This window comes from Rattus norvegicus, chromosome 4 (assembly GCF_036323735.1).
Source record: "Rattus norvegicus strain BN/NHsdMcwi chromosome 4, GRCr8, whole genome shotgun sequence".
NCBI lineage: Eukaryota > Metazoa > Chordata > Mammalia > Rodentia > Muridae > Rattus > Rattus norvegicus.
The window spans coordinates 175,617,688-175,634,791 of NC_086022.1; the positions used below are offsets into that span (position 1 = coordinate 175,617,688).

The window sequence follows — 17,104 nt, forward strand, 5'->3', positions numbered from 1 at the left end:
GTTTACAGCCCCGTGTCACTGATTCTCCACTTTCTTCAGACCTAGTTGACTGTCAGGCTTTCCTACGAAGGGCGGCATCTTGACTTTCATGTTTAGCGTATTCCCGTGAGTTTTTCCTTTAGCTGCTCCCTGTCTGTGATCCTCCCCTGTGGATTAATATGCAATCCCTTTTGCTTCTACATACAACTGCTGGCACCGAGGAGACAGGTCACCCAACTGCCATGGATTGAGGTCATAGAAAACTTATGGCTTCCTGTCTTTGCTGATCTGCAATGCAGATCCATGGTCACCTTCTAATGGTCTCTGGACACCGTCTCCACCTATTACGTGCTAACATCCCACTTCTCAAATCCTCTAATTGCTCCATTTCTTGTTCCCACTCCAAAACTCCATCCGTGAAAAATAACTTAGCCTCTTACCTTAAAAGAAAATGACTCTCCAAACTTGTAATTTTTTCCCATGTAAAAACAGAGAAAACACTCTTTCCCCTCCCTGTCCTCCTTGGGTTGAGCATCTGTTTGGCAGTGTTGGGGGGTGGGTCGTAGAGGACCTTTTCCTTTCCCGTGTCTGCTGGTTATAGGGGCGCCTGCACTGTCTGCTCCTCGTCTACAACTTGGTGGGCTGTTGTCATTGTCTTGGGAAATCCCTCTGCTGCAGATGTGGTACCCATGGGCTCAGCTCGGTGTGCTTTCATCTTGTCCCAACCAACTAGCAGGAATGTAGGAGGGTGACTGGAAAGTCCCCCTGCTTGGACCTGCCATTCTCAAGCTGGGTGGCTCAGAAAGCTCATTCGAAGGGTTTAACACACACAGTGCTTCCACATGGGGCCCAGTCTCTTCTGGAGATTTGGATGCCCCACACTGACTGTGCCAGTCTATACAGATTTGGTTTCCAAAGGAAGTCCTTCTCTACCATTCTGGTTTTCTGCTAACCTCTGGGATCAGGGACTTAGGACCAGTGTCTTCCCCTGGTGTTTTCAGCGTTTTGCCAGAGGAGAGAACCATTGTCAATGGACAGGCAACCCTATCTTGGGGTATGATAGGTTGTCAACTGCCCAAGACTGCACCCGGAACAACACTGCTTAGTCTGACATAGACACAGCTGGAGGTTAGCTTGTCTGACTCTTTCCTTTCATTCCTCAGTCTAAAGACTTCTTTCTCATCTTCAGGAGCAGAAGTTCTGAGGTGAAGCGTCAGGCTTACAACAGCTTTCTCTAGAATGTCGTAATGTAAGTCATGTGTCTCTCTGGTCTTGTAGAATTGCTCTTAGAAGAGGTTGCAGCATGTGGGTTTAAAACATGCTTTCAAATGCCAGGCAATAATCCCTTCTCTCTCATCCCACCCTCCCCCCCTGCCTTCTGTTTCCATATTAAAAAAACCAACCAATCAACCAATGAAACAAACAACCAACCAAACGACCAACCAAACAACCAAACAAACAACCAAACAACCAAACAAACAAAAACTGCCAAAAACAAATAAAAAAATCAAGGGCACGGCGCAATGTCTTTAAATATTTTATATTTCAGCTGACCTTTTAATTCAATCTTTTTCCCCAAAGGATAACAAGTGGATTTGTGTCTATTAAGAAATTCCCCATATATTTTTCATTCTGGGTCATATGTGGCTATATGGATAGAGGGAATGGGTAGATTTTAGTCAAGGTCCAAGGGTGAGGAGAGTTCAAGCCTGAAGGAGCCCTGTGCTAGGTATAGGGAAAGGCTGTCTCAGGCATTTGCATGTACAGATGACATAGACACAGCTGGAGGTTAGCTTGTCTGACTCTTGTCGTTCCTCAGTCTAGAGACTTCTTTCCCATCTTCAGGAGCAGAAGTTCTGAAGTCCACCATGAAGTGAAATTGAAGGTTAAATTCTCATACTCTTCAACACTTTGAAAATTGTTAGGGTTGAAAATTTCAGAATAACTTTCTGGAAGCTGATGTGGGAGATTTACGTCCCTGTGATTTCTACCTACAGAGCTTGAGGAAAAATTCAGTTTAGAGAAAAGAAAGTGACAGTTGGTAGGTTTGTGGTCTGAGGTTCCTTCCTGTTGTCCTCTTCTAGAAGAGTCCCTATCACATTCACAAACAAACAAACAAACAAACAAATAAACAAATAATAATAAAAATCCAGACCCCAAGTTTTGGAATTCTCTTCGAAACATTTTCACCTTGAAAGAAAAGCTAAAATAGCACATTAAAAAGTCTTACCACACTGCCCCAGCACTACCTTTTCTAAGTTTTTGCCATTCCTCAGTTTCTTTCTCCAAGTCCTTGAAAGTGTATCTTAGACAGAGGAGCTACAACCCCTCCCCAAGACTAAGTATATTGTCTTTAAATAAGCAAACTCTCCTTCATAGCCCCAAGGAAGCTCTCACAGGAAATTGGCTAGGGAGATGGCTCTGTGGGTAAGAATGCTGGCTATGTAAACATGAAGTTCTGAGTTCAAATCCCTTGCATCCATGTAAAAAGCTTGGCTTGTCCACAGGTACACCTGTTATTCCAGAACTGTGGGGAATATAGATGGGGGGGTCATCACTGGGGCTTGGTGGCTGCGTTCCTAGCTCTAGATTCAGTGAAAGACCCAGTCTCAAGGGAATAAGCTGGAGTCTTTTCTCACATTCTGTTCCTATCTGCCTTGTACTTTCCCTGCCCCTCATCCTGGGATCAGCAATAGGTCTGCAAGAAGCCATTTTTCCTTAGCCAGCTTATATGGAACTAGCAATCCCTCCTTTATTCTCCTTCTTATCTCCCTCTTCTTCTTCTCCTTCACCTCCCTCCCCGTTGTAGTTGATAATTAGATGGTCATTCTCTGGTTTTCAGATATCATGCCAGTCATTTCCAGGCATCCTCTTTCTTTCTATGTATGAGTATGGCCTTCAGTGGTAGAGCAAGAACCCTGGCTGTTGTTATCCTCAGTAATTTATGTTGTTGGAGTACAACCAAAATTCCAGCAACTCCTGCTATCCCCACCTCCATACACTCATTCGATGCAGCTCTCACCTTCTGGGAGGTCAGCTCATGCATTGCTCTGATGGAAGAGGTGGATTCTATTCTGGTTGAGGCTTTCTCCTACATTTTTATTTTGTGTGGGAAACCCTCAAGTTTATTGCTATAGAGCTTGCATGCTCCCCCATTCCTCCTTGGCAGAGAGAGGGTCAAAAAAAGAATGGAATGGAAAATGTAAGAGAAATACTCAAAAATCATTTCAATCGCTATTTCAGAAATCATCAATCACAAGTCTCGAGATTGATGGCAGAATCAGGAACAAACCAGCTTTGTCTCAAGCATCCTGTGAGCTGATTTGAATGCAGTAGGTATCCTAAAGTGGTCATTGACTTAATCTTCCCTCTGTGTTTGTTCTTTTGGTTTTGGATGTTTCCACAATTCCCACTCATTATAGTCACGTGGGAGATTTTGCTTAAGACCTCGTCTTCTTAGCTGACTTGCATACTGTAGTATTTAACTGCCTGTAGCAGAGTGAAGGTTTTAGAAATCTGTAACCACCATTCATTTATTAAACAAGCTTTTTGTGCTGGTCTCATGTAGCTCTCACACTTGTCTCAAACTCTCCCTGTAGGTCTCAATGACTTCGGTTTTCTTCCAAGTGCTGAGATTACAGGTGTACACCACTGCATCCAGTACCTGTTTGTTTTGGTGGGAGGTTGGGCATCCTTATAAGTTTCGATTGAATGGCTATGAAGGGGTTGTCACTTTTAGGCTTATCTCATTCTTTCTTTCTTTTTCTTTTTTCTTTTCTTTCTTTTTTTTTGGCTTATGATTTTGTTTCAGTGAAGAACGCAGGTGTTTCTGTCATATTCTTAACTGGAAAAATCAACAGTTTTCTAGGTAATTTCATACTCAACCATTATGCACACTGTTGTCTCATGTCATATTATCTTATGGAATCAACTCACTGACTGATCTTCTCTCCAATGTTATCAGTTTCTATGGGCAGAGACTAAGCCATTGGTTTTACGGTGTATCATAACTCCTTTAAACCTGCAAAACACAAGTAGTGCCTGACGCGCAAGAGCTACCTAATAAACATTTGCTGAAATAAATTCCCATGCTGTGTTGTCAAGAACTGATGACTTTCATCTGTGTCGCTATGAAAAGTTAGGTAATTTTGAACGTACCTCAAGTTAACATTTAGTGAACTGGCTGATGACTTGAGGAGTTGCAGGTGGTTCATGTAATAATTTCCTTGCTATGATAAAGCATCCCACCGAAGGCAAAGTTGAGGAAGAAAGGATTTATTTCAGTTTACAAGTATCAGTCCATGGCCTAGGGAAGTCAGAGCAGGAGTGCAAGCAGAACCTTGAAGCAGAGACCATGGAGAACACTGCGTGTTGCCTCTTCTGCCATCCCATACCTAGTTGGCTTTCTCCTCCATCCCAGGTCCAGCTACCCAGGGAATAGTGGGCTGGGTTCTACTACATCAGTTGACAATGTACATAAGCCCCCAAAGATGTGTCCACAAGTCAATGTGATCTAGGCAAGTCCTCAATGGCAGCTTTGCACTTAAATAATTCTGGGCTGTGCCAAGTTTACAACTAAGAAAGTTCTACATGTAGGGTGGTTTGGCTTAACCTTCCTTTTTTTTTTTTTTTTTTTGTGAGGGGAGGTTTGGCTTTACAAGATGGTACCAAAAGAACATGTTTGTAGTGAAATCCAAACTTTGAGTTTGTGTTTTGATCTGTTTTGTGGGTTGTGTGCTATGTAGTCTGGTGATCTGAGCTGGGCAGTAGCTGCGAGCAGAAGTCCCTGCTCAGCTCCGTGGTTACAGTGGAAGCTTGGCCTGCAGCATATTATGTTGCTGAGCTATGATATTCAGATGTACCAGGTGAATCTCGGACTTAATATGTTTTCACACTTCCATTAGATTATCAGGGCACAGCCCTAGGACCAACCTGGGGACACTTGTGTACATATACTATCTACTCACTAATTCCCTCTCATAAATTCTATGGCTTAGTGTGCTAATTAATTAACAATTGAACTGATTTTCAACTAAAGTCATAGGTAGGACCTAACAAAAACAACAATAGCAACAGCAACAACAATAACAGCAACAGCAACAGCAGCAACAAGAACAACAGCAACAACAACAGAAACAACAGCAGCAGCAAGAACAACAACAGTAACAACAGCAGCAACAACAACAGCAGCAGCAAGAACAACAGCAACAACAACAGAAACAACAACAGCAGCAGCAAGAACAACAACAGTAACAACAGCAGCAACAAGAACAACAGCAACAAGAACAACAGCAACAACAACAGAAACAACAACAGCAGCAACAACAGCAGCAACAACAGCAGCAGCAAGAACAACAGCAACAACAACAGAAACAACAACAGCAGCAACAACAGCAGCAACAACAGCAGCAGCAAGAACAACAGCAACAACAGAAACAACAACAGCAGCAACAACAGCAGCAACAATAGCAGCAGCAAGAACAACAGCAACAACAACAGAAACAACAACAGCAGCAACAACAGCAGCAACAGCAACAACAGGAACAACTAAAACAAAAAACCACCACCTCCTGCCTGTCTGCAAAGTCCCTATGAACATCAGTCAGCTTCAAACTTCCAAAGACCTTCCTGCATCTGCCTGGAGAGCTGAGCCGTGTACCACCACACTCTTGTAGACAGAGGATTTGTAATAATGAATCACAGTTCTGTTTGCTTCTGATTTTGAATTCGACCTCTAAAAGCTTTCTCTGTATCATTCTGGATGAATGATCCAATCCCCTGTCTCAGTATCATTCTGGAAAAATGGTACCAATCCCCTGTCTCAGTATCATTCTGGATGAATGATCCAATCCCCTATCTCACTATCATTCAGGATGAATGATCCAATCCCCTGTCTCAGTATCATTCTGGAAAAATGATACCAATCCCCTGTCTCAGTATCATTCTGGATAAATGATGCCAATTCCCTGTCTTAGTATCATTTTGTATAGATGATACTAATCCCCTGTCTCTGTATCGTTCTGGATAAATGATACCAATCACTTGCCCTTGTTGCTTGAACCCTGCTATTGTGCTTTAGTTTTTGCATTTCTTTCTTCTTTTTAAAGAATGTTTTCTTCATTTGTTTGAGGTTGTAATACCAGTATATCAGTTTCCGCTTCCTTTCCCTCCCTCCAACCCCTCCCATGTGCTCCTCCTTGTCCCCTTTCATATCTAGGTGCTCTTTTCTCAGTAATCATTGTTATATACATATATACATGTAACATTTTTGCCTGCAAGCAGTCGCCATTTGATTGTCAATTTGGTAAGGTTCAGGCTCATAGCTAACCTCTGAGTTTGTCTGTAAAGGCGTTCTACTGAGGGTGTGAAGATCTATCCTGACTGTGGAGTTTCGCTGGATAAAAAAAAAACAATAGTTAGCTGACTCCAGCACACCTTCCTGCCATGTTGGACTGAACCCTCAAACTGGGAGGCAAGGTAAACCCCTCTTTAAGATGCCTTTGCCATGTATTTCAGCCCAGTAACCCTCAGCGGATCTAGACTAATGGAACTAAAGAACCAGCACTTTCCCAGTAGTGTCTGATCTGGGAGCTTTCATAGTTACAAAGCCTAATTTGCATGGCTTTGGTATCTGACACACCGCTGTTCTTTTGTCTCTCCCCCTTCCCTTTTACCATCTCTGAAAAGTCCATTTTTATTCTGCACCGAGTTTCCTGTTTCATCATCCCAGTGGTCGAGCTATAAGAGATCTCTACTAGCTATATTCATAGCTAATCTTAGATTTCAATGTATTCTGACCTTTGTGTTGACTATTCTGGTATAAATAATGTTTAAACACATTATGTGGTTTTGCTTTCTGCCTTTCCTTTCTCTCTCGGGGGGAACCAATCAAGGCAGGCTACAGCCAGGCAGAGGTAAAACAGGGATGTGCAAAATAGCCGTCTGGCAATATTGGATGGAATTGACTCCTTTGTTATTGGTCACATTGGTCCAAGGGAAGGCTGGCTTCTCAGCGCTGACTCCTGGGTCTTGGAAGGAGATAATGGCGCAAGGAAATTTTCTATCTAGGTCAGTCACTGAGGTTGCATTGCGTGTTTACACAATTAAACTTCTAGAACTTATCGTACAGTAGTGGCCATTTCAACCTTTCCATTCCAGGGCTAGCTGCAGCCAAGAGCCAGAGCATGACTCCACAGAAGAGCGATGAAGTCAAGAGGGAGCCCTCCCTTCATCTACTCTAATGAAGGATCGCAGTGCTTTGGGGGAGGCAGTCCCTCACAGGAACATCTGGCAGCCAGAGCAGTAATGGGGTAGGCTTCACATGTTACTGTTGGAATTACTTAGTTGGAACAACACATGTCAGTGTCAGCCCACATGTAATCGGCAGAGTTCCTGCTATGGACTGGGAAACTGGGTGGCTGGGAACCACATGTGGGCCTCCAGCTGTGGCTGAGTGACTCAAAGCCCCTGTGGGAACTGTTCACAGTGACCCTCAGAAAAGGGAAGGAGTAAGCTGCAGAACCTGAAAACCTGTAGTTCTAGACCTGCTTTAACCGGCACTACCTTACCTTAAAGACATGATGTTGCTAACATTGGGTCAGTGTTTGCTTTCGTTCAAAAAAGTTGGTGAAGGGCTTGCTTTGTGGCAGAATGGCGGCCTAGCATACGGGAGGCCAGAGGCCAGTCTTTAGCCCCCAAAAACCTTTGTGATTATGATTTTAAGTATTTTTTTATAAAAGTGGATTTATTTTATTATTTTTATTTTTGATATAGAGTCTCCTGCACCCAACATAGGCCTTGAACTCCTGATCCTTCTGTCAGCATCATAAGATTGTAAACGCACATCATACTCAGATTCCATAGTAAGGTATTCCAGGGGCTGGAGAGGTTGCTCCCTGGTTAAGAGGACTGGCTGCCCTTGCAGAGAAACTGGGTTTTGTCCCCAGCACTGACAAGGAAGCTCACAATCTTCTATAACTCTAGCTACAGAGGATTTGATATCTTTTCTGGACACATGTGTGCACACATGCACATGCACATACGCATAAGATTAAAATAAATCTTAAACTATATTTTGGTGGTGCTTTATTAATAGGTGTTCCTGTAGCAAATGAAGAGGAAAGTGTGGTGTAGGGTACCATGGGGCCTTTAAATACTGAGTATATTTTGCTAGCTCTTCCCAGTTATAGGGTGAGCATGGGACTCCACAATGCCAAGTCTTGCCATATCCCCACTCGGTGTGTGTGTGTGTGTGTGTGTGTGTGCGTGCGTGTGTGTGTGTATATATGTGTATGTGTGTGTATATGTGCATGTGTATGTATGTATGTGTATCTGTGTGTGTATGTATGTATGTATCTGTGTGTATGTATGTATGCATGTGTATGGGTGTGTATGTATGTATGTGTCTGTGTATGTGTGTGTGTGCCTGTGCGTATGTATGTATGTGTGTATATATGTGTGTGTGTATGTGTCTGTGTGTTTGTGTATGTGTATGTATGTATGTGTGTGTGTCTGTGTCTGTGTGTCTGTGTGTGTATGTATGCATGTGTGTGTGTCTGTGTGTGTATGTATGCATGTGTGTGTGTCTGTGTGTGTATGTATGCATGTGTGTGTCTGTATGTGTATGTATGTATGTGTGCGTATATGTATGTGTATATGTGCATGTGTATGTATGTGTGTGTGTATGTATGTGTGTGTGTCTATGTGCATGTGTATGTGCATGTGTGTGTATGTATGTGTGTGTATGTGTCTGTGTGCATGTGTATGTGCATGTGCATGTGTGTGTCTGTGTATGTATGTGTGTGTATGTATGTGTGTGTATGTGTCTATGTGTATGTGTATGTGTGCATGTGTATGTGCATGTGCATGTGTGTATGTCTGTGTGCATGTGTATGTGCATGTGCATGTGTGTATGTGTGTGTATGTGTGTCTCTGTGTAGGTGTGTCTGTGTCTGTGTGTGTATGCGTGTATATGTGTGTGTTTATACATGTGCATGCACACATATGAAGGAGATAACCTCCACTGACATTTTTCAGGCTCTCCCCACCTTGTTGGTTTTCACTAGCCTGAAACTCTCCATTTTGGCTTAGACCACGTAGCCAGTGAGAAACAGGAATGCCCACCTCCATGCGCTGGGTTCCAGCTTTTCCTCCTTTCTATTCTGACCAGGGTTCTGGGGTCGAACTCAAGCCCTTGTTCCACTAGCCGTCTGCCCAGCCCTACTGGCACACACTTCAACTTGCAAAGACACAAGGAAATGGAGGGAGAACACGGCGGAGAGGAAGTGAGCGTTAGAACAGGGAAGTGGAGCCAGCCACTGGGCCATGGCTTTAAGCTTGGAAAAGTCAGTGTGTGCTGAGATAAAGAGACAGGCTGAGCCGTTTGGAATTATAAAGCACATTGAAAAGCTTAGAGGTCCTTTCTGCATCTTTCCCATTTGGTTGTAAACCACATGTTTTCCTCTGTGTTGTGTTTACTGTTTAGGTCACCCCCCACTGTTTCCCATGAAGCTTCCTTTGTTTCTGAGTCACCCACATTACTTTTTAGGCTATATAATAGAAACCTTGTGACAGCACCTTACCAAACAGATTTCTTTTCTCACACACAAACTTTGCTTTTGGAATTCAGGGAATCGTGGCTCTGTCTGTCTTTATCCTGTCCAAATTTCAGGCAACAGGAAGGGATTGGACAGAGTTCTGTAGTAACACACGGTGTCTATGTTTTAGATTATTGTTCTGTTTTTCCTTCCTCCTTCCTTCCTTCCTTCCTTCCTTCCTTCCTTCCTTCCTTCCTTCCTTCCTTTCTCTCTCTCTCTCTCTCTCTCTCTCTCTCTCTCTCTTTCTTTCTTTCTTTCTTTTTCTTTCTTTCTTTTTTGAGTCACAGTCTCATATAGCCCAGGCTAGCTTCAAAGTTATGTTACCTGAGGATGGTTTTAACCTTTGGATTCTCAAATCTATACCTCCCATGTGCAAGTGTGTGTCACCAAACCCAGCAGCACTTGGTTTTTTAATCATGAAGATGGTAGATTCTACAATAGCTCATCCTAGTGGCCTCTCCCTTACACGTTATTAGGCAGAATCATGCCCTTCATCCCCTCGGGCTTTGGTTTCAGAGGGCTCTCTCGGAGGGAGGGAAACAGTGTTTGATTTGGCCTATTGATACTATAGGCAAACTTTTCTGTGTTCATGTAACGATAGGCGGGAGACTGGACACCACATAGCCAGTCAGCAGCAGCTCCTGCAGATGGTGATTGCAACACAGAGAGTGCAGGGTTTTCATCAGGAGAGCGGCAGGTGGTAGGGGCTGAGGTGCTCTCAGCCTGACCAAGTTGTTGTGGAGACTTCCTCACTTTCTCATTGGAAGCCGCAGCTCTAACCAGTTCATTCTGACAACATCCAGGAAGCAGTCTGAGTCTCTCTAACACAGTAGATATGAGCGCCCAAAGCCTCGGTGGCTTAACTGCCACTCATGTACTTTAGGTGTCGCAGAAATCCTGCAAGCTCTACCAGGGTCTGAGGGACTGAATTCTGGGATTTCATTTTCTTGTGCTGTTGATACATCCTGAGTATATTTGGTAAGACCATAGCTATTGTGGTTCCTAGTGTGACAGCCATGGCTACTACCACTGTGTCTCTCTCCAGTGCCTTGCCCATGAATGTATGATGTTGGTGCTGATTCCTTTGAATGGTCTGTCGGCTGTGTGTTTCTAACAGGTCTGTATTCTGCTTCCTCGTGTCTCATTCAAGGCATTAGTGCTGTAGCTGGCAGGAGGCAAGCCCTTGACAAATGATTCTTGGCTGAGGGAATAAGTAAACTGTAAGGCTGCCCTTCATGCTTTAAGGATGTTTATATTCACTAAAGACGTCACGCTCTAAAATCAAACTAAAACAGTATAAATGCTCTCAGGAATGTGTTCAGTTTCCTTGCTACCATTGCACTTTGGTATATATATATATCTTTGTGATATATAATGCTTACAAGACCTATTCATTGACAGTTCCTACAGTGTCTGTTTAAAGATGCTGGATATGGTATTCAGGATGCAGTGTTTATGAAGAGTGCGGAGAGATGCATGGGAAATTCTGTGGTTCACATGTTGCTAAGCTCAAGACTTATAAAGTACTTTTCTGCAGGGGTGCAGAAAAACAAGGCACCAAACACCACAACTCACTTTTCAAAGTTGAGCCACATCAGCTGTATATTTTTTAAATTTACATTTATTTATTATATGTGTGTATATGGGTATGTGTATGTGGCCTTACACGCAGCACACAGGTGGGAGTCAGAGGACAGCTTGTGAGAGGTGATGTCTCCTTCTACCTCGAGGATCCTGAAGACCAAACTTGGTTTGTAAGGCTTAGCAGCAATAACCATTGTCCATGGAGCCATCTCTGTGGCCTCGGAGCTGTTATTTATATGCACTTGAAAGTCTCATTGTGATAATGAAGACTTAAAGAACCATGCTGAGCCCATGAATTACAAAGAGCTCCTTCAGTCCTTTCTCTAACTCCTCCATTGGGGACCATGTGCTCAGTCCAATGGCTGGCTGTGGGCATCATATGGAAGGACCCATGGCTCTAGTTGGATATGTAGCAGAGGATGGCCTTGTTGGGCATCAGTGGGAGGAGAGGCCCTTGGTCCTATGAAGGCTCAATGCCCCAGTGTAGGGGGATGCCAGGGTATGGAGGCAGAAGTGGGTGAGTGATGGAGCACTCTCACAGAAGCAGGGGGAGGGGGGGATGGGATGTCGGGTTTCTGGAGGGAAACTGGGAAAGGGGATAGCATTTGTAAAGAAAAATTCAATAAAAAAGAACCATGTTCAGAATAAAGTAATAGCTCAGTAAAGTTTACACATCCATTCCTACTTCGAAATACTTTTACTTTTGTCTGGATGTGGCACTGCACACCTTTCACCCCAGTGCTGAGGAAGCAGAGGCAGGTGGAACTCTATGGGTTCAAGGCCAGCCTGGTCTGCATAGTGAGTTCCAGAACAGCCAGAGCTATGTAGAAAGACTTTGTTTCAAAACAAAAAACGAAAGTCAATATATTTTTACTTTTGCCGTTTTCGAGAAGAGTCTCATTTAAAAAAGTTTTTAATATTCATGTTTATAAATTGCATTAGTGGTGTATGCAAGTGAAATTGTGGGTGTTGGGCTCCAGGTTCATGTGTGTGTTTAGACATGGAAGCCCGTCTTCTGTCCAGGTTCAGGTGAGGCAGTACAGAGGTGAAAGCTCAGACTTTGCAGTCGGTGTCTGTCTGTGAAAGCCTTCACAGGAGGGAATCCTCAGGGTCTAGCTATAGAGGGAATGGTCCTGCAGGTCAGAAAGCACCATATGTTTGATTTCTCTGGGGTGGGTGCTGGCCATGTGTGTGGCTCCCTCAGGCTGGCCCGTGAGTCAGTTCCCAGGGGTGAAAGGGTAACATTGTGTACGTGATACCGAGTGCCGGAAGGGGGGGAGTTGGTGGTTGCTCTTTTCCCTGTACCCCCCGGGCTGATTGCAAACTCACGCTCAGTGAGATGATGATCAAAATCTCTTTCTTTCCTGTTTCCACTTCAGAGCAGTAACCTGTGATACTTAGAAGACAAAAGAAAGTAAAGTATTTTATATTATACACTAAGGGATTACAAGGCTTCAAAGGGTCTTTTTCTTTCTTTCTTTCTTTCTTTCTTTCTTTCTTTCTTTCTTTCTTTCTTCCTTCCTTCCTTCCTTCTCCTCCTCCTCCTCCTTCTTCTCCTTCTTCTTCGTGTGTAGCATATGCATATGTGTATATATGTATATTTGTGTGTATACATGCTCACACCTTTGCATGGAAGGCCAAAGGTTGATGCCAAGTGCTGTCCTCTATTGTTCTCTGCCTTGCTTTTGAGACAGAGTCTCTCACTGAGCCTGGATCATGCTGTTTCCACTGGATTGGTTGGCTGGTAAGACCAGGATCTACCTGCTACCCTTGACTCTTCCCCGCACCCTCTGTGCTGGGTTAGACGCAGCTTTTGTGTGGCTGCTAGGAACCCTCACTCATGCCCTTATGCTAACTTGCCAGGGGTTTATCCACCCGGCCATCTCCCCAGCCCCTCTTCCCTGTTTAAATTCTATTTAGGCCAAACAAGTCTAGAATGAGTTACTCACAGCCATTTCCTTAATTCTTTATCCACACCATCGATCTAATTTTTTTTAATGAATTGCTGTATGCCTTTTTTCAGTTTTTCTTTCTTCAAATTTTGTCTTCTTGGATATTGGATGTGCCAGCGGATATTGGAGACAGAAGAACTCTGGCTTCACAGTGAAGTTCCCTTCTCAAACATGTCTATCCATAGACTGAAAGCCCCACATCAACTTAAACCAATTACATTTCCTTAGTTGCTCTTTTAGGTACTACAAATTGAAAATAGATTACACCTTCTTTAACAAATATTATTATTAATCAAATTTTACAGAGGGACAGAGATTGGAATTACATAACATCTGATTATTCAGCTAGCGATGGAGTTTTTTTTAAGGTTTCTTTTTCTTATTTTCCAAGCTGAAGCCAACTGACATTAGCCCCGGGAGCTTACGACTTCTCTTACACAGACCTCCGCTCAATTCTGCTGCCAGCCCAGTGCCAAGGTTAGTAAACAGAGATACCCCTACTGCGGTTTCTGTCAGACATGGTCAGACAAACGCTCCCGGTCAAATCCTGAGGGTGGCTTGTGACATTTCAGTGCAAATGGGTTGTCCAGTGATTGGCCTGATAGTTACATATGCTCTTAAGAAGGAAGCTATCCCGGGGGGCAGTTCTAATTCATGATATAATCCTCAAGCTAATAAACTGCAAGGACAAACTGGGAAGTATAATCTTCTGGGCTTTTCTCTCACAGCGCCACACAGGAGGGCTTCGCTGCTCTCAAGACTCCCTGAGAAGGCCCGACCTTGAGATATCCTGGGAATTCTTATGAACTCTATCGTTAAGGGATACATCTCCCCAGGCCCTATTGTTTCCTATGTGACAGAACAGGAATTTTGTTTTTTAAGATAGTATCACGGAAGTGTCACTAAGTAGCATTGCCGTGCAAACACCTTACTAACAGTGAGCTTGGCTTGTACCACCATTTCCAGCTAACTGAATCTTTCCTTCAAATGCAGATGTTAGACGGAGATGCCCAGTGTGATTATATTAGGTGGCAGAAGCTCTTAAATACCTAGTCACCAGCTATTCATTGACTGTGGAGTTACCAGTGTTCCTGTCAATGCAGCTTGAGGGAGTGTATTGATCCCTCCCACCATGGAAGACATGTAAGTTGTCACATATGAAGTAGGAGGCTCCCCCAAATACCCACTATTTTGCTATATTTCTACATTTTCACAAACTCTCATGTAGTACAGGCTGGCCTTGCATTCTGTAGGTAGCTAAGGATGACCTTCAACACCTAATCCTTCTGCAGCTACCCCAAGTGTTGGGATTATAGGCATAGACCACCACCTCTCCCAGCTCTGTTGGCATCTTTGTCTTGGACTTTTTACCTCCAGAACTGTGAGGTTTGCTACTCACATTGTGCGGACTGAGATATTTTGTAAGAGAGTGAAACAGACTAAATGCACTGGATTAAGAACCTAAACTAGGAAAAATAAATAAATAAAAACACTGGAAGAAAAAGGAGACAGTCACTGTTAAGGAGCAATCTAGTATCAGAAAGTCCTGAAAAGGTGTTCTGTGGAAAACACTGAGTTCATAGCTAAGGTGCTTTCTCAGATTCTGCAGGACTACCCTCCTCCAATTTTGTCTTCATGCCTCAAAATACTCCAGAGGTAGACCAGATTTGAACATATGATGTGTGCACACAGGACATTCTAGAGATAGACCAGAACTGAATAAATGATGTGTGCACACAGGACACTCCAGAGATAGGCCAGATCTGAATACATGAAGTGTGCACACAGGACATTCCAGAGATAGACCAGATCTGAACATATGATGTGTGCACACAGGACATTCCAGAGATAGACCAGATCTGAACATATGATGTGTGCACACAGGACATTCCAGAGATAGACCAGATCTAAATACATGATGTGTGCACACAGGACATTCCAGAGATAGACCAGATCTGAATACATGAAGTGTGCACACAGGACATTCCAGAGATAGACCAGATCTGAATACATGAAGTGTGCACACAGGACATTCCAGAGATAGACCAGAACTGAATACATGACGTGTGCACACAGGACATTCCAGAGATAGACCAGATCTGAACAAATGATGTGCACACAGGACATTCCAGAGATAGACCAGATCTGAACATATGATGTGTGCACACAGGACATTCCAGAGATAGACCAGATCTGAATACATGAAGTGTGCACACAGGACACTCCAGAGATAGACCAGATCTGAATACATGATGTGTGCACACAGGACATTCCAGAGATAGACCAGATCTGAATACATGATGTGTGCACACAGGACACTCCAGAGACAGACCAGATCTGAATACATGAAGTGTGCACACAGGACATTCCAGAGACAGACCAGATCTGAACATATGATGTGCACACAGGACATTCCAGAGATAGACCAGATCTGAACATATGATGTGTGCACACAGGACACTCCAGAGATAGACCAGATCTGAATACATGATGTGTGCACACAGGACATTCCAGAGATAGACCAGATCTGAATACATGATGTGTGCACACAGGACATTCCAGAAATAGACCAGATCTGAATACATGATGTGTGCACACAGGACACTCCAGAGATAGACCAGATCTGAATACATGATGTGTGCACACAGGACATTCCAGAGACAGACCAGATCTGAATACATGATGTGTGCACACAGGACATTCCAGAGATAGACCAGATCTGAATACATGATGTGTGCACACAGGACATTCCAGAGATAGACCAGATTTGAATACATGAAGTGTGCACACAGGACATTCCAGAGATAGACCAGAACTGAATACATGAAGTGTGCACACAGGACATTCCAGAGATAGACCAGAACTGAATACATGATGTGTGCACACAGGACATTCCAGAGATAGACCAGATCTGAACATATGATGTGCACACAGGACATTCCAGAGATAGACCAGATCTGAACATATGATGTGTGCACACAGGACACTCCAGAGATAGACCAGATCTGAATACATGATGTGTGCACACAGGACACTCCAGAGATAGACCAGATCTGAATACATGAAGTGTGCACACAGGACACTCCAGAGATAGACCAGATCTGAATACATGATGTGTGCACACAGGACATTCCAGAGATAGACCAGATCTGAATACATGATGTGTGCACACAGGACATTCCAGAGATAGACCAGAACTGAATACATGATGTGTGCACACAGGACACTCCAGAGACAGACCAGATCTGAATACATGATGTGTGCACACAGGACATTCCAGAGACAGACCAGATCTGAACATATGATGTGCACACAGGACATTCCAGAGATAGACCAGATCTGAACATATGATGTGTGCACACAGGACACTCCAGAGATAGACCAGATCTGAATACATGATGTGTGCACACAGGACATTCCAGAGATAGACCAGATCTGAACATATGATGTGTGCACACAGGACATTCCAGAGATAGACCAGAACTGAATACATGATGTGTGCACACAGGACATTCCAGAGATAGACCAGATCTGAATACATGATGTGTGCACACAGGACATTCCAGAGATAGACCAGATCTGAATACATGATGTGTGCACACAGGACATTCCAGAGATAGACCAGATCTGAACATATGATGTGCACACAGGACATTCCAGAGATAGACCAGATCTGAACATATGATGTGTGCACACAGGACACTCCAGAGATAGACCAGATCTGAATACATGATGTGTGCACACAGGACATTCCAGAGACAGACCAGATCTGAACATATGATGTGCACACAGGACATTCCAGAGATAGACCAGATCTGAACATATGATGTGTGCACACAGGACACTCCAGAGATAGACCAGATCTGAATACATGATGTGTGCACACAGGACACTCCAGAGATAGACCAGATCTGAATACATGATGTGTGCACACAGGACATTCCAGAGATAGACCAGATCTGAATACATGATGTGTGCACACAGGACATTCCA

The 17,104-nt window shown here is 43.6% G+C and overlaps 1 long non-coding RNA gene across 1 annotated transcript in view; it reads left to right on the forward strand.

The window, feature by feature from the left end:
• The first annotated feature begins 1,385 nt into the window (after positions 1–1,385).
• LOC120102425 (uncharacterized) overlaps positions 1,386–17,104 on the forward strand; it is a 31,255-nt gene continuing 15,536 nt past the window's right edge. Inside the window, exons 1-4 of the long non-coding RNA XR_005504047.2 lie at positions 1,386–3,311; positions 7,138–7,289; positions 13,503–13,588; positions 14,105–14,254. This is a non-coding gene — a long non-coding RNA (uncharacterized LOC120102425). The remainder of the gene's footprint in view (positions 3,312–7,137; positions 7,290–13,502; positions 13,589–14,104; positions 14,255–17,104) is intronic.